Below are 18,441 nucleotides of genomic sequence, written 5' to 3'. Positions count from 1 at the left end.
CTGGCTCCCTCTTATGGCTGCTTGAGGTAACAAACCAATTACTTCTCTTAAGCATTTAAAGTAACAGTAAAGTAATCATAGCTTATATACATTGCCAAGCCAAGCCTAGGGTTACATCCCTAACAGTTTACACCAAGGTCCTCTGTTCCAGTGGAAACAGAGATTCAATCTGATTGGGTAAAGGGTCTGACAGCTCCCTATAAAAGGGCTGCTGTCAGACTGAACCTTCGCTGGATTGTACATAGTTGACTTGTGCTAATAAAGAGCTGTCTGTTACTCTGAAGCCTGAGTGTGCCTTCATTCACCCAATCTAACACTGGCGACGAGGGTGGGATTGGAAGGCAACTAGGCAGACAAAAAGAGCACAACAATCCAGCAAGTCAATCCAGCCTGGAGCTCGGCGTGGCATTGAGCAGCCATCTTTGAGCGGCAAATTCAAACACGCTCAGGAATACAAGATGACAATGCACGCCCCACTGTTCAACCCAGCCACCGAGCACTGGGAATAGTACATGATGAGGTTTGATTGCTTTCTCGAAGCCAATGACCTCATGGGCCTTTCTGAAGGCCAGAAAAAGAATATGTTCCTGAGCTACTGTGGACCAGAGGTGTTCGAGATGGTGAAGGACTTGTCTGAGCCAACGCCACTCCAATCGGTCGCTTGGTCGGTTCTACAACAGACACTGAGGACACACTACGCTCCCAGACCATTTAAATATGTCTAGAGGCATGAATTCAACATCCATAACCAAAAAGAAGGGGAATCCATCAACGAATATGTTGCAGCACTCAGAAAGGCTGCAGCGTACTGCGAGTTTAGAGATCTTGATGAACTATTACTTGACCGCATCATATGCGGTGTTCGGGACATTGGCCTGCAGAGGAGGTTATTAGCAAAAACTAATCTTACTCTCCAAATTGCCCTAGACGAAGCCAGGACTACTGAGTCTTCAATTAAATCTATGTAAACCCTGCAGCGCCAAAATAGTCCAAAGAGCACGCGGAAGAGTGCTGGCGTGCATCGTGAGGCTACAAAGCCTGAAGGCTCAGAGAGCGATGATGACAGCTACCGCATGCACAGTGATCGCACCAAGCCAGTGCGAAAATTTGAACTGCGATTCCCGCCTCGCGCTGGAGGAAACCACCTCAGAACACATTGCTGTTTCCACTATGCCCTCTATCAATGCTGCGAACGCAAGGGGCACATCGCCAAGGTCTGCAGAAGCGATCACCCTGCTACAACCTGGAAGCCCAGAAACATACCTAACTGCCAGCAGAGGTCCAACCAAGGGGCATGGCAGCCGCTACCACGGCGAACAGAAGGTGACACCAGAGTCACCTACCACCTCCATAGGCCAAGTCTGCCCGAAGCGGCCAAAAAAGCTGAAAGTCACAGTCCTCATTGAGGACTCTCCATGCAATATGGAGATTGACACGGGGTCATCCTTGACCATAATGTCTTGGGCAGTGCTCAAACAGGCTATCCCTAGCCTTAAAAAGCATCAGCTGCGGATTCCAGACATCCGCCTTCACGACTACCAGGGGAACCGAGTCCTCATCGTGGGCCAGGGCACCTTCTGGGTGAGGTTCAAGACCTTCTGCGGTCAGCTACCAGTGACTATAGTCAATTGAGACCTGCAGAGCCTCCTGGGGCTTGCTTGTTCGAAGCCCTGGGCCTAGAAGTGTCCGGAATCAATGCCATACGAAACGAAAGCACTGAGGAATTCCTTAAGGAGTTCGAGGACGTCTTCGGCACTGGTCTAGGTAAGTATGGGGGGACTCCAATATCTTTTAACTTGGACCCCAATGTAGCCCTCATCAGGCTAAAACCCAGGATAGTACCTTTCGCTCTCCGCTCTAAAATTGATTTGGAACTTGACAAATTGATTGGCCAGGGAATCCTAGAGCCGGTAGATCACGCATGGTGGGAGACCCCTAAAGTGACACCTGTCAAGCCTGACAGGTCTGTCCGCATCTGCACGGATTACAAGTGCACAATAAATAAAGCTTTACAGCAAAGCGCTTATCCTGTACCCATTGTACAGAATTTACTGAACTCATTAGGCCCCAGAAAAGTTTTTGCGAAATTAGATATGGTGGAGGCATACCAGCAGTTGACTCTTTCTTTACCATCATGACGCACAGGGGTGCACTCAAATGCACCAGCCTCCAATTCGGAGTTAGTATCGCCTCTGGACTGTTCCAAAGCGTCATGGAATGGCTTTTGCAGGGGATTCCAGGAGTCATCCCCTATTTTGATAACATATTGGTATCAGATGCAAATAAGGCGCAATTATTTAAAAGATTGGGAACTGTTCTGGCCAGAATCAGAGACAAAGGCTTCAGCCTCAAAAAAGACAAATGCCAAATTAACATGCCAAGGGTTGAATTCCTAGGGTACCTCATCGATGGCTCTGGGATTCACCCGACCAACAAAAAAATTAAGGCAATCCAGGATGCCCCTACACCTCGCAATCAGACCGAACTGCAGGCATTCCTCGGGCTCCTTAACTTCCACAGCATCTTTCTCAAACAGAAAGCCATGGTTGCTGAGCCTTTGCATCAGCTTCTCAGCAAACATGCCAAGTGTTTGGATTTGGAGGGCTCAGATAAATCTTTAAGAGAGAGTGCTAATGACCAGATGACTGAAAGGATTATAAATCCTTTTATAAGGAGTGGTAAATCATTTCCTAACGTAACCAAGAAAACTGTGTAGATCCTTCACCAGGAGGGTAGCCATCTTCAGCAAACATCCAATGATGTCAAGATGATCCTACATGCGTAGTGATGTTATAATACTAATCCCATCCTTATGCACAGTACTTGTATCCCGATGTCTGATATCCCGATGTCTGATATCCCGATGTCTGATATCCCGATGTCTGATGTGTAAACCTGGTAAACCTGATATCCCGATGTCTGATGTGTAAACCTGGATTTTGTTTTCCCCAATGGACATAAGCATAAGGTTGAGGTCAGGTCAAGGACTATTATAGTGGCCTCAATGACTCTCGGAGAGAATGCTAATGACCAGATGACTGCAAGGAATATAAATGGTGGAAAATCACCATTCAGTCAGAACGGAAGAAGCTTCTTGGATGAGAAGCAAAATGTCTTCAAGGAAAAGCAAGAAAGTCCAGTCGCCTTTTGAAAAAGCACCTTTGGGTTTCTCCAAAGCCATTTCTGTGGCTCTTGACAGTCCATCACATGCTCTGAAGATTCCAGACAGACTCCTAATGTTGATAATGACGATGATTTAAAAGTTGCCTATCTCTGGTTTCAAGTCACCTTGGACTGAAGGAGTGGTAAATCATTTCCTAACGTAACCATGAAAACTGCGTAGGTACCTTCACCAGGAAGGTAGCCATCTTCAGCAAACATCCAATGATGTCAAATTGATCCTATATGCGTAGTGATGTCATAATATCAAATCCCATCCTCACGTACAATACCTATATCCTGGTATCCCAATGTCTAAGGTGTATACCTAGACTTTCATGCTGCTTTTCCCAATGGACAGCCATAAGCATGAGATTGAGGTCAGGTCAAGGACTATTATATTTTTCAGAAAGTCATCAAGGGAGTCAACCTCTCCCTTGAGGAGGATAATGATCAAGAGAGTTTCACTATTTACTTTCACATTTTTATATGTCTATATGCTTTTTTTTAAGCACACAAAAAGGTGGATTGATATGTTACCTTTGGGATTAAGCTGTTTGCTTACTGATTTTTATTGCATGTTAATTCTATACACTCTACACAGTGTTCAAGGCTGTGGACATAGCGAGGACAACTTGAATAAGATTTGTCACCAGTTGAGATTAAGTGTGCTTCTTAGTTCAAAAGCTGCATTGTGACAATTTTTCTCTTTGGGTGACAAGGTTCTTTAGTAAGAAGGGGAAAGTTGCTCTACCACTAATCTTTCAATTATGTTTTATAATAACACAAGTCTGTCTTCTCCCGCTAGCATGGACATTAAGTGTTTTCCTGGCAACTCTTCAAAATTGATTTGTCATCAACTTCTTCCGGGTATTTCTCAATGTCTCCAGCATTTTCCTGTGAAGCACTAATCAGATCCAACTCTTTCTTTTTAAGATCCCCCCAATATAATGGTATGTGGACACAATTTGGGGGGACAGGAGGAAGAGCTACAGACTAGCAACCACCATGCAAAAGGATCAGCTGACAGAAGCAGAAGAGACCCTCTCTAGTTTTCTGGACAATAAAAGGAAAGGAGGGCAGAATTACTTTCAGACTTGGAAGATTTTGTTAATGTTAACATACAATAAAGGCAGAGCTAGCATTCTTTTCTGTGGTTCCTGTCTAATTACCTCAAATTATGATATCATTATGAAAGACAAGAGCAATAAAGATGAATAGGGGACTGGAAGCTAAAACATATGAAGAACAGTGGCAGGAATTGGGTATTAAGTTTAATGAAAAGAAAGACTAGGGTTGACATGATAGCAGTCTTCCACTATCTAAGGAGCTGCCACAAAGAAGAGGGGGTCAATTTGTTTTCCAAAGCACTAGAAGGAAAGACAAGAAACAATGGATGGAAACTAACTAAGCAGAGAAGCAACCTAGAACTTAGGAGAAACTTCCCACTAGTGAGGACAATTAATCAATGGAACAACTTGTGGGTGCTCCAACCCTGGAGATTTTTAAGAAGAAATAATCATTCCACCAATTGCTGGGGAATTTTGGGAGTTGAAGTCCATACATCTTCACAAATGGCCAAGGCTGAAAAACACTGCTCTAACACAAAAGTGGCATGTAGGAGCAGAACAGATCCCAGATCCCGATTACATCATCAACTGCATCATCAGTGAAGTGTCTCCCATCATGTCAAAACTAAATGTGTCAAGAGAAGAAGGGAAATATTAGTTTGAAAAAGTGGAAGAGTTAAAGATAGTTTTATGCTGGCTCAGCTCTGGGCTGGGAATGAGAGAAAATCAAAGTCTTGGGGACATGGGATTTGAAAACAGGTATTGAAGCATGATCAAGAGAGACCTGAGGACCATAGCTTAACAAATTTTACATGTTTTGACAGTGCCTGAAGATACTGTCTAGAACAGTGATGGTGAACCTATGGAACGCGTGCCACCTGTGGCACGTGGAGCCATTTGTCACGGCACGTGAGGTGCTGCCCTGTCAGCTGGCCAGCGCGCATGCTCGCGCTGGCCAGCTGAGTTCACCCTTTTTTAAAGCCATTTTTCACCCTCCCCAAGCTCCAGAGGCTTTATAGGAGACTGGGGAGGGCGAAAAGAGCCTCCCCTGCCCCCCACAGAGCCCTCCCGGAGGCTTCATGAGCTTTCCTGAAGCCTCCGGAGCGCAAAAAACCAGCCCTACGGGCAAACCGGAAGTTCAGGAACAGACTTCCTGTTTGCTCGGAAGGTCATTTTGACTGCTCTCGAGGCTTCAGGGAAGCCTCCTGAAGGTCCCTGAAGCCTCTGGAGGGCTGGGAGGCTCTTTTCGCCCTCCCCAGGCTCCTATAAAGCCTCTGGAGCCTGGGGAGGGTGAAAAAAGCATGCAAAAATGGGGGTCGCGCCTGTAGTGCCCACATGCGCACTGGGGGAGGTCGCGCATTGCATTATGGGTGCAATCCTGCACATGACCCCCCTGCGCTCTCCCCATTTATGGCACGCAAGCCAAAAAAGTTTCGCCATCGCTGGTCTAGAAAATACTACTGTTATAACAAAACAGTGCTCAAGTTACTAATTTAGCAACTGTTCAAAGTTATACCACCAAAAAAGTGACTTGTGACTGATTCTCATATTTATGACTGTTGCAATACAGGTAGTCCTCAACTTATGTAGCACCTTACAGTGTTTTCCCGAAAATAAGACAGGGTCTTATTTTTCTTTGACCCACGAAATATGGCCTTGGGCTTATTATAGGGGGAGGGCTTATTATTTTCTGTGGCAGGCGAGAAGTGAGGTGCGCCTTTTACCTTTCCAGCTCTGTCGTGTTCCTCACCATTGTGTCCAGGGAAGCCTTCAGGCCTTCCCTCGCTGAAGCCGCGGGCTGGCGGGGGTGGCACGGGCGGTGGGAGGCAAGCTTCCGTGAGCTGGTGGGGGTGGTACGGGTGGCAGGAAGCAAGCTTCCGCGAAAGAAGGCCTTCCCTCGCTGAAGCCGCGGGCTGGCGGGGGTGGCGTGGGCGGCAGGAGGCAAGCTTCCATGAGGGAAGGCCTTCCCTCGCTGAAGCCACGGGCTGGCGGGGGCGGCGCGGGTGGTGGGAGACAAGCTTCCGCGAGGGAAAGCCTTCCCTCGCTGAAGCCGTGGGCTGGCAGGGGCGGCGCGGGCGGTGGGAGGCAAGCTTCCGTGAGGGAAGGCCTTCAGGCCTTCGCTCGCTGAAGCCATGGGCTGGCGGGGGTGGCGTGGGCGGCGGGAGGCAAGCTTCTGCGAGCTGGTGGGGGCGGCACGGGTGGCGGGAAGCAAGCTTCCGCAAGGGAAGGCCTTCCCTCGCTGAAGCCACGGGCTGGCGGGGGCAGCACAGGCAGCGGGAAGTAAGCTTCCTCGAGGGAAGGCCTTGAAATGGTTACAGTATAAATTATCGCTGGTGGAATAATGGTTACAGTATACTATGGCTGGTACAATACCTTAAAATAGTTACAGTATAAATTATTGCTGGTAGAATACTTAACAATGGTTTAAGGATTTTTTTAATTTATAGAATATCTTTTTTAAAATTATTTTTTGGGAATTTTTATTTTTTAATTGTTTATCAAATATATTTACTACAAGAAATGTTATTCCTTTTTTGCAAATCTTTTCTTTGTGATGCAATATGTTGCTTAAAAGTGTTCAGACCAGGTTTATGTATCTCAAAGTGGCTGCTTTTCTATGAGCAGGCCAGGTTGGTGCAAGGCAGCTTTGCCAGATTTTGTGTGTTTCACCCTCGTTGTTTAGGTAATTGTGAGGTGGTTGCTGGTTCTGTGAGCTTCCTGGCACTGTCCTTTATAATTTCCCACAATGCCTTGATGTTTTTTATTCCAGTGGCTTTGTCTTTCCTGTCCTTAGGGTTAGGAAAAAAAATTGGTTTCATTTGCAGTCTTTGGGGGGGGGGGGTATTCTTATTTTTGGGTGTTTTCCTGGCACTGTCATAGTTTGTGTGGGTGTGGGTGCGTAATGTCCTGCAGTTATCTACGCATTAATAATGATCTAGTAATATTTCCTTATACATTTTAGGGACCTTTCCTTTCATAATTGGTGTTTTCTTTCATACTTTTGGATTTCTAATTTCTGTTTCCGTTAGTTAGCAATTGCTAAAACAAATCCCACATGAAAAAGTATTCAAAGCCTTTTGATTTTAATTGTAAATTTATTTATTCCTGCACATTGTAATATTTATTCATTTTCATATCTCTGTTTTTCCACTGTTGTGCAAACACAATTCCAGCAGCTGCTAACATGTGTAAAATTAAATATATATTGTACTCCCTTTCAAATAGCCAATAAAATATTTCTGGTTTTAATTCCATATCTTGCTTTACCATTGCTTCTAACCACTAACTTCTGAATAGCTACTTGGACTGACCTAAGTACTGAACCTAATTCATATATTCCAGTTTTTTGGAACTGAGAACTAAATTTCAGAAAAAGGAAATCTGTATTGCTCTGGGAATATGACATTCATTCTTGAACTATCTTCTTGGATGAAAGACTATATCTTTCCTGTTTGTTGGGGGACATCCTTCCTGAAAAGACTGTACATTGTTGGGTGAAAACAGAGGTCCCTTCTGTTACCTGTAGTGTAGTCCTCAGCTTACAACCACAATTGAGTCCAATATTGTTTTAGTTCTTCTGTGGTTAGTATTATTTAACAGGATGAAGAGGCAACAGAGTATGACCGCTAGGACAGTCATCTTTCCTATGTAAGTAGCTGTTTTATTGCTTTGTGTGCTTGTTTCATCCTTAATATAGTAGTGCAAGCAATTAAAGTCTTGCTTTCTGTGTCTGTCCTTTGTGCAGGTTTTTTGAGCAAAGTAAATCGATAAGGTGGTGTGCAGAAGACCGGCAAGCCAGGGATCCTTCCTCTGTAAGTAGCTGCCTTTATTGCTGGGTGTGGTGTGGTCTGTGCTGTGTTCATCCTTGAGATAGTGAAGTGCAAGCAATTAAAGTCTTGCTTTCTGTGTCTCTCCTTTGTGCAGGTTGTTGGAGCAAGGTGGTGAGATGGTGGTGCAGAAGACGCAAAAAAGGAGAGTAATTTTCCTTTTCTATTATTTTGTGTGCTTGTTTCATCCTAATGCAGTGCATGCAATTAAACTCTTGCTTTCTGTGTCTCTCCTTTGTGCAGGTTGTTGGAGCAAGGTGGTGAGGTGGTGGTGCAAAAGACGCAAAAAAGGAGAGTAATTTTCCTTTTCTATTATTTTGTGTGCTGGTTTCATCCCAATGCAGTGCATGCAATGAAAGAGTTCGTTTCTGTGTCTCTTCTTTGTGCAGCCCATTCATTGGAGTCCGTGATACTGAAGACTGGCAAGAACAGTCATATTCCTTCTGTAAGTAGCTCTTTTATTGTTTTTGTACTTATTTTAATCTTATTGCAGTTCATCCATTGGGGCAAAGAATTCAGTGACATTGTCTTGGCCACTCCCACCCAGTCACATGGCCAGCAAACCACTCCCCACCCGGTCACATGGTCGGCAAGCCACTCCCACCCAGTCACATGGCCGGCAAGCTACTTCCACAAAGGAGGCCACACCCACATAGTATGTTCCAAAATTTTTTGAAACCCACCACTGGGTGCAAGGGTCTTATAACTTGACAGCTTTAAGACTTGCACACTTCAATGCCAGAGTTACTGAGCCAACATGACTGGAGGAGGAATTCTGGGAGTTGAAGTCCACAAGTCTTAAAGCTGTCAAGTTTGAACACTCCTGGGGTATTTTTTCTAAAGGGTTAGTGGTGCAAGGGTCTTGTAACTTGACAGCTTTAAGATTTGCACACTTCAATGTCAGAGTTCCTGAGCCAATATGACTAGAGGAGGAATTCTGGGAGTTGAAGTCCACAAGTCTTAAAGCTGTCAAGTTGAACACCCCTTGTGTTCAACTTGAACACAAGTTCAAGTTGTGGGGTATTTTTTCTAAAGGGTTAGGGGTGCAAGGGTCTTGTAACTTGACAGCTTTAAGACTTGCGTGCTTCAAATGCCAGAGTTTCTGAGCCAACATTTTGGTTGCTAAGCAAGAGCGTTGTTAAGTGAGTTTCACCACATTTTACAAGTTGGCCATGCCCACCCAGTCACATGGCTGGCAAACCACTCCCACTTGGTCACATGGCTAGCAAGCCACTTCCACCGAGTCACATGGCCAGCAAGCCACTCCCACAAAGCAGGCCACACACACAGAAGAGGTTCTAAAATTTTTTGAAACCCACCATTGCCTCCCACCAAGCCCTGATGATAACGGCTGCCTGGCTGCTTCCCTTCCCCGACGTCCCTTTAGTGAGGGGTAGCAGTGGGGGGGAGAAGCGAGATGCGTGTCCTAGTGCTACCGGAGACTGACAGCTCCGCTGCGTTCTTTCCCCTTTCATCGTTGTAAAAAAAACCTCATGAATTCAACTTGCGAGGTTTTTTTACAAGGGGCTTCACTGGACGAAAGGGTGAGGAACGCAGTGGGGCTGAACAGGTAAGAGGCACACCTCGTTTCTCCCCCCCACCTGCCACCCCTCACTAAAGGGGTGGTGGGGAAGGGAACCAGGCAGGCTGCCTTTACCATTGGGGTGGGGTAGGCGGTGTTTTTTTGCGCGAGAGGGAACAGGTGGGAGGGGGTGATCACATTGCTGGCCTGCCACTCTCTTTGCAGCGGGCTGTTTGCACGGGAGGTAACGGGGCGCGAAGCACTTTGCTTGGCTTGCTGCTCTTTTTGCGGCGGGCCCTCTTTTTGCCCCGCAAGCTGTACCGGTAGGTGGTACAGTGGTAATGGCGGGGACCGGTTGCGCATGCACTTAAATAGTTGGGGGTGGGCTTATTGTTGGGGGCCGGCTTATTTTGGTGCATGCTCTGAAAAGCCCGATTGGGCTTATTAGCAAGGCATGTCTTGTTTTCGGGGAAACACGGTATATACAGGTACTACCTCAACTTTTTGTATAATACAGGTAGTCCTTCAAAAAAATGTTAAGTGAAACATTTGTTAAGTGGGTTTTCCCCCGCTTTATGACTTTTCTTGCCAGAATTGTTAAGTGAATCATTGCAGTTGATAAATTAGTAACCTGGTTGCTAAGTGAATCTGGCTTCCCCATTGACTTTGCTTGTCAGAAGGTCGCAAAAGGGGATCACATGACTCAGAGGCACTGCAACCATCATAAATATGAGTTAGTTGCCAAGCATCTGCATTTTGATCATGTGAACATGGGTATGCTTCAAGGGTCATAAGCATGAAAATGGTCATAAGTCACTTTTTTTTCAATGACGTAACTTTGAATGGTCACTAAATGAACTGTTGTAAGTCGAGGACTACCTGTCTACCCATGGTCATGTGACCAAAATTCGGGCCCTTGCAACTGGCCTGTGTTTACGATAGTTGCAGTATTTTGGGATCACGTGATCACCTTCACAGCTGGCTTCCGACAAGCAAACTTAAGCTGGATTTGCTTAACATCCATGGCCAAAAGGGTCGTAAAATTAGGCATGACTCACTTAATAACCGCTTTGCTTAACAACAGAAATTCTGATCCCAGTTGTGGTCTGGGATTATCTGTATATATTAAGTTATTTAATTTAGTATCTGGAACAGTAAAGTGTGCAACAGGCCAGAACACATGCTTGTAGTTGATTGGTTGGAGCAGGGACGTGCGGTCAGGGGAGGCAGGGGAGGCAGAGCCTCACCTCTCATCATGAAATAATAATATATAATAACAGTATCCACAAGGGAGTTTCATATATATAAGAGGAAGAGGAGGGAGGAGGAGGAGCGCGCACAGGGCGGTGCCAGCTGGGCAACCGGCGGAGGCAGGAGGGTTCTCGGAAGCGCCAATAACCTTCCTGCCTCCGCTGTACTTTGCACGCTCCTCGCGACTGCAATAGACGTCAAGAAGTGGCAGGGGCTTGATGACGTTGCCCCAGCTGCCATGCATGGATGGACGGAAGTAGCCAGAGTGGTGCCGAGGCAGTCCGGCGGACGAGCGACCGAGGATCAGGCTGCCTGATCCTCCATCGCTCGCTCGCTCGCTCTTTCATCCGCCCGGACCCCTCGGCGCCACTCTGGTTACTTCCGTCCGGCCGCGCCCAGCAGCGACGTCGGCGATGTCATCAAGACGAAGTGGCTTGGAGGCGAAGTGCTTTTCAGTGCTTTTCTGTGCGTCTGGCATTTAGGTAGATAGCCGGATGTCCTAAACGCCAGATGCACAGAAAAGCAGCTGCTGTTGGGGATCGCGGAGCGCGCTCAGGAAGGCAGGGAATGGGATCACGTGTGCTGGAGGCTGAGGCAGCCTCAGCCTCCAGCACACGTGGTCCCATTCCCCGCCTTCCTGATGACGTCACCAGCCTCACCAGCCATAAACCTCACCGCACGTCACTGGGTTGGAGAGCGCTGACTCATGCATGAGGCAATCTGTGCTATGATTGGTTGCTGTGGGTGTAAAAGGGGGAGTTTCCCCTTTTCCCGCCTTTTTCTTGTGTGTGTACTATATGCTGTTTTAATTTACCTCGTGATTCCTATTCTATCCTATTCTAGTCTGTTCTATTCTATCCTATCCTTTTCTATCCTATCCTGCTATAATTTTTGCTTATAATTTCCTTTGCTTGAAATTGTATGGGGGAAAGCATAAGTCTTTATATAGTGGACAATGAGTCCGCTACAAAGAAAATAGGCCTTTTTAAATGTACCTAGCTCTGTATTCAACAGGCAAAATAAATCTAGTGACCTTATGCCATTTTTGGTACCAATTTTTCACGATAGCCCCGCTTTCTGGAACACTCAACAACAATTGCTTTATGTCTCTGAAGTATGTACTTAACCAAATACACAGATGGGCCACAAGTGACAGAGCAAATACCATGATTTTCAAAAATAAACAATTAAACTGAAAAGTTAAATCTAGTAAACCCAATAAATGAATCCCATTTTTAGCATACCAGGAAGCAGGAAAACGATGTAGGCGCTAAGTGGATATTAAAGAAGAAATAAGGACACATGAGGAAGCTAAACCTATTAAGGAAATTTCTTGAGGTACATGCAGAACAAAGAGGTGTCTGAAATCTGCTATACTGTGATTAAAAAAAAGTAGTAAGCAACTACTGTGGTTCCAATGACTTGACGTGGGAATGTCACGAGATTTAAGATGCTTAAAAGTGACACGTGTGACTTTCTGAACAAAAGTCCTTTGTTTCCTACTGTTTTAGGAACTTGAACAAAACTGTCTCCCTGTGAAGCCAAATAATGGGCTGGCTCCACAGGAAGACTCCTGAGACCATTGCCTTTTGTAATCTGGAGAACTTGCTGAGATCTTGTTCCTGTCTCCCTGTGATTTATTTGGAGGTCGTTTCCATCAAAAGCAGGAGCCATTCTAGATCACAGAAGCCGTACTTGAGACCAGGAAGTTAGTTTGGGAAGTGAAGAGAAAGATACAGGAGATGCACAATTCTATTTTGCCAGCATCTCATTATCTTCTTCCCAATATTTTGATGCCTGTATGGATAGCATCTGTCTGCTCAACAGGAGCTGGCTCTCCATAAATGCGTCAAGCAAGAAGCAAAGCTGTGATTGAATAGAATCACTTTTATTTAAAGTATTTAAATATATTTTTAAATAAAGCAGTTAAACATGCTGAGCTTGTCTGCTGGAAAGCTGAGAGCCTGGGTTCAAGACCTCATGTGACTGGGTGAGCTCTCTTTACTTGCTCCAGCTCCTGCCAAACTAGCAGTTCAGCAAATAGATAAATAGGTACCACTTCAATGGAAAGGTACCAATATGCCTTGGCACATAGCCATGCTGACCACATGATCATGGAAGTATCTTGGGACGATGCTAGCTCCCTTGGCTAAGAAACGGAGATAAAGCACTGCCCCCAAGGGTCAGACATGACTGGACAAGGGAAACCTTCATATTTATTTAAAGATTAGCTAAAGATCAGGAGGGAGAATAGGTTGATGGGAAGGTGCTGCGCTATTTTGACTTCTGGGAAATGGGGGTTTGCCATCTGAGTTCTCAATATGGTCCCCAAATTCCCCATGTTCTCCCAGCCCCCAAAATGTAGGTGTTTCATCTTCCATGTTCTGCACCTTAACTGGCTATCCAGATTCTTGGCAGATTGGTATATTCTTTTCTACCCTGGCCTATCTTGAACAGCTGGCACCTAGTTAAGGGTGGCTCTAACTGGAATGGTTGATCAAACAATGAGACTAAATAATAGAAATCAGAGATTAATTGTAGGGCATTATGAACACATAGCATATATCAGTGGTGGATTTCAAATTTTTTAGAACCTATTCTGTAGGTGTGGCCTATTTTGTGGGCATGGCTTGGCGGTCATGTGACCGGGTGGGAGTGGCCAGTTTGTAAAATGTGGTGAAACTCATTTAATAACGCTCTTGCTTAGCAACCAAAATTTTGGGCTCAATTGTGATTATAAGTTCTCTTTTTCTTTCTTCCATCCTTCCTTCCTTCTTTCTTATATATCTCTCTCCCTCTTTCTTTATTTCTTTCATTTCTTTTTCTTCCTTCCTTCCATTCTTTCTTTCTTGTGTGTCTCTTTCCCTCTTTCATTCTTTCCTTCCTTTCTCTTCCTTCCTTCCTTTGTTCCTTCTTTCTTTCTTGTCTCTATCTCCCCCACTTACTTTCTCTTCCTTCTTTCTCTTTCTTTCTTTCTTTCTTTCTCTCTCTTTCTCTCTTTCTCTCTCTCTCTTTTCTCTCTCTCTCCCTCTTCTTTCCTTTTATTCTCTCTTACTCTTTTTCTTTATTTCTCTCTCTCTCTCTCTCTCTCTCTCTCTCTGCCCCCCCCTCTCTCACACGCACACATACCTTCCAGTTGGTGAAAATTTCTGTTTTGCCAGTTTGGAAGCTGGCAAAGAAGCCTCGTTTTCCCTGCCACCTGCACCTCTTGGAGGAAGGAGGCAGGGAAGCGAGCCCCAGGCCTCATCTCTGCCTCCTTCCTCGAGAGCTGGCTTCAGGGACAGCCAGCCTCTCTCGTCACTGCGCCCTTCACTCGCCTTTCACCTGGAGGCTCTGCCAGTGGGGCGCCTGCCATTTCACCTCCCAAGAGAAGCTCGGGAGAGACATGCAAATAGCTGTAACTCAAGGCTCCCAAGGAGGACACTGGACACTGGAGGTGGTGGCGGCGCCTGCTGCTGCTCCTGGTAATCCAGGCTTCTTGGAGAGCATTAAGTTGCAGGCGCAGTGGCACACTGATTCCAGCAGCTGCGTTTTCCCTTGAAATTTGCTGTCCCGGCAACCCGACGGGGACATTCTCCCAGCAACGTCTCAGGCACTCCCACCCTTAGCCGGGAGGGAGTGAGGATGGCTGGGCACAGTTTGGCGCCTCTCGGCTCCCCTCAGATCATTGAAGGGCCTTGTGCGCCTGCTCGCTCGCATGGTCTGAGTGCTTCCAGCGGGAATGGGAAGCGCGGGGATCTTAATGTAGTAGGGCAGGGGAGGCTGGAGTGGAAGGTTAACTAAACAAATTTGGCTTTGCTTCCTTGCGCTGCAAGAGAGAAAATTGCCCTGGGAGAATGTTCCTTCGCGTTGCTGGAACAGCAAGTTTCAAGGCAAAACGCAGCTGCATCTCAGGCAACTTTCTCTCTTGCTGCACAAGGAAGCGAAGCCAACTTTATTTATTTGGTTGGTTGGTTCCCGGACCGTGGGAGGCAATCTGATAGCGTTTTTTATCCCTGTGGTGACTCATTTCGTCGCTTGCGTCTTGCCCCGCAGCTCTCGCTTGAGATTCCAGCTGATTTTCTCCAAAAGCAGCGGCCGTGGCTACAAGCACCGGGGAGACTCCCACTCCAGCCTCCCCTGCCCTATTAAGATCCACGTGCTTCCCATTCCTGCTGGAAGCACGCAGGCCACGCAAGCAAGCAGGCGTGCGAGGTCCCCCGATGATCTGAGGGGGCCGGGAGGTGCCAAAATGCACCCAGCTGTCCTCACTCCCTCCAGGCTAAGGGTGGGAGAACCTGAGACGCCGCTGGGAGAATGTCCCCTTCGGGTTGCCGGGACAGCAAATTTCAAGGCAAAACACAGCTGCTGGAATTGGTGCGCCTGCAACTTAATGCTCTCTGAGAAGCCTGCATTACCGGGAGCAGCAGCAACAGCAGCAGTGGGCGCCACTGCCACCCCCAGTGTCCAGCGTCCTCCTCAGAAGCCTCAAGTTGCGGCTATTGGCATCTCTCCCAAGCTTCTCTTGGGAGACAAAATGGGAGGCGCCCCACCGGCAGAGCCTCCGGGTGGAAGGCGAGTGAAGGGCACAGTGGCGGGAGAGGCTGGCCATCTCCGAAGCCAGCTCTCGAGGAAGGAGGCAGAGATGAGGTCCGGGTTTGCTTCCCTGCTGGGCAATTGGGGGGGGGGTTTCACACGCCTTCCGAGAAAGAACGAATGAAGTAGGCAGACAGAGAACGAAAGGAGGTCGCATTGCCAAGGCAAAGGAGCCTGCAATTTACTTACTTCACAAATTCGGGCAATGGGGGGGGGGTGTTCCTCGCACACCTTCAGAGAAAGAAAGAAGGCATGCGAGAAAGCCCCCCCCCTGTCTCTCAGAGGTGGGGCGATTGGTGAGCCAGCCAATCAGTGAGTGGCAGGCAGGGAAAGCATGGTGCAGACGGGTGGGGTGAGCAAGTGAGCGAGTGGTGACCGGACAGACAGGGGGGAGTGAGTGAGGGGGGCAGGCGGGAGGGAGCATTCCGGTACTGTGCCACCGGGCGGACGGGTTCCAAAAGGTACACTAAATTTCACGAACGGGTTCTAGCGTACCAGTGAGAACCGGCTGAAACCCACCCCTGGCATATATCCTACCATTTATGTATTATGTATCCTTGCAGCTTTTTCTTTCTGGCTAGCTCAAAAATTCTCTGGTCAAGTATTTTCTGTCCATAGGAAAAGTCAACTGGACTCTAACAAAATATCAGACTTTTGGCAATTATCCCAAAGTAAACACAATTCTTTTTGAAGCATGACTCTGTCAAAGTTCTCTTTGGCCATATTTATTGATATAAAAGATAAAGAGAATTCTAGCAACAGAGCTATTTCCTATTTTGAACAATTAATACCAGATTGATTAGGGCAGAACTAATGATATTGTTGTATTTTGAAGTTTTAATTTAATTTCTAATAATAATATTTCTATTATCTTGTGAATGGGATGACCTTTTCTTTGATGTTGGAGATCAGCCTTCAATCAACCATTAAGCGAAATAAACTTAGGGCCCCAAGGAAACTTTCCCACCCTAGCCCTCATGCCCTTAACTGTTTCACAGCTATGCTTAACTTAAAGTTTTTCATAACTGTCCTTATTTGAAATGTTTCATTTTAAAATGAAGTGTTTCATTTTAATCAGCAATGTTAAAAAAATGTTTTCTTTGGCATGGTGAGTGGACAAAGTTTCAAAGTTTGGTTTGAAAGTGTCACATATCACATTTATTTCCATCTTATGATGTGAGAGCTTCACTTTCATGGGAAAATACCATTGTTGAGTTGTATTTAAGGCATCAATCAGTTGGCCTTAATCCATTTTTGATGGATATGCATGCAGCCAGATGATTACAAAACAGCCATTAGAATCTTTATGCATATGGGAACCTATACTTACTGTAATTATCATAGTTTCAAGTACAAGGTGATTTTGCATTATTGGTTTATTTAATTTTAGGAGAATTAGTGTGAGGTAGTAGAGTATTTTTTTCCTTTTTCTAGTTTTATTAATTTATAATATGACATACAAAATTAATACAAAAGCAAATATTAAGGAAATTAGGGGGGGTGAATAGTAGGGGAAAGCAAGGGAAAAAGAAAAAAAGGCATTGACTTCCAACTCATAAAATAAGGCATTAAAATCTACCCTCAACTTTTTACTTTTTCATAATAACAGAAACTAGCCATTTCTATAACAACAAATCTATCTAATTGGTTAAACCCCAAATCACAGTTTCATTTTTTTCCACCTCAAGCACAAAGTCCAGAAGTGGTTTCCAAGTGGAAATAAAAGTATTTGTATTTTTATCTTTGATCAAAGCAGTCAATTTAGCCATCTCTGCTCTCCATCAGTTTTTGTAGCCATTCATCCATTGTGGGGCTCAAGGTGATCTTCCATTCCTGGAATGAAGGAAGGTAGTGGAGTATTTATGATGCTTTGATCTTCAGTGTTTCAGTGTCTTGTTTTCCTCAAAAATTGGAACCAATAACTGCAAAGAAATAAAGAGCCAACAAGTAGACCGGCTCTTTGAAATCTCTCTGGAAAGGACAGGACATGAGATCACCCACAAGTGCTCCAGACAGCTGCTCCTTATGAAGAAGCCTTAAGAAGATAATCATCTCCAGTGTTTAGAGCTGGCAGACAAATATTGTATTTTTCGGAGTGTAAGACACACCTTTCCCCCCCCCAAAAAAGAGGGTGAAAATCTGGGTGCATCTTATACACTGCATACAGCATTTTTGGCCTCCCGAAACCCCGCCCCCTTCACAAAAATGGACATGCAGAAGGTTTGGGAGGCCTGCAAAATGCTCCTGGGTGCTGCGGAGGGCAAAAACAATTGAAAAATGGGCCATTTTTCCAGCCCCCAGGAGCACTCTATAAGCTTCCTAAAGGCTATGCATGCCCATTTTTTTGGCAAAAAACAGGCCTGTTTTTGTGAAAAACGGGCTATTTTCTGCTTGTTTTTGCACACACACACACCAGCGCCCAGGAGCACTTTGCAGGCCTCTCAAACTCTCTGCATGACCCATTTTTCACAAAAAAATGAAGCGTGCAGAGGGTTTGGGAGGTCCGCAGAGTGCAAAAACCTTTTTTTAAATTTACCTCTTCAAAATCTTGGTGTGTCTTATATTCTGAAAAATACAGTAAATAGCCATCTTCTTCAAACCATGGTCAATGCTTTTGAAAGGACATTCCTTTCTGTTTTACTCACTTATGAAAATTGCTTGTTAATTGCTTTTCAGTTACAATATTAGAAACCTTTGGATACACATATTTGTCAGCCCCACATGAGTTTCCTTTTATCCGGATTTAAAGAAATTTTAAATACAAATTTCAATTTTTCTGGAATAACCAACAAAAGGGGGTTTAAAACTTTCTAAAATCGAAGCTTTTAGCAAAATAAAAATTACAAACTGACTAAGGGTCCAGACAAATTTGAAATAAGTTTTGGAATTAATTATAGAGTCTTTGATTTTTCCTTTCTTTTTTCTCCACCTTCTATTCCTTCTTTTGTGATTCTATACTTTTTAAATGTGTATTTATTTATTTTTTTGTAATTATAATATGGTAAAGAAAGAATTACTATTAAACAAAATAAAAGGA

This window comes from Natrix helvetica (genome assembly GCF_964273705.1).
Source record: "Natrix helvetica genome assembly, chromosome: 1".
NCBI classification, from domain to species: domain Eukaryota; kingdom Metazoa; phylum Chordata; class Lepidosauria; order Squamata; family Natricidae; genus Natrix; species Natrix helvetica.
The sequence above is the reverse complement of the archived record's forward strand: the minus strand, read 5'-3'. Positions refer to the sequence as shown.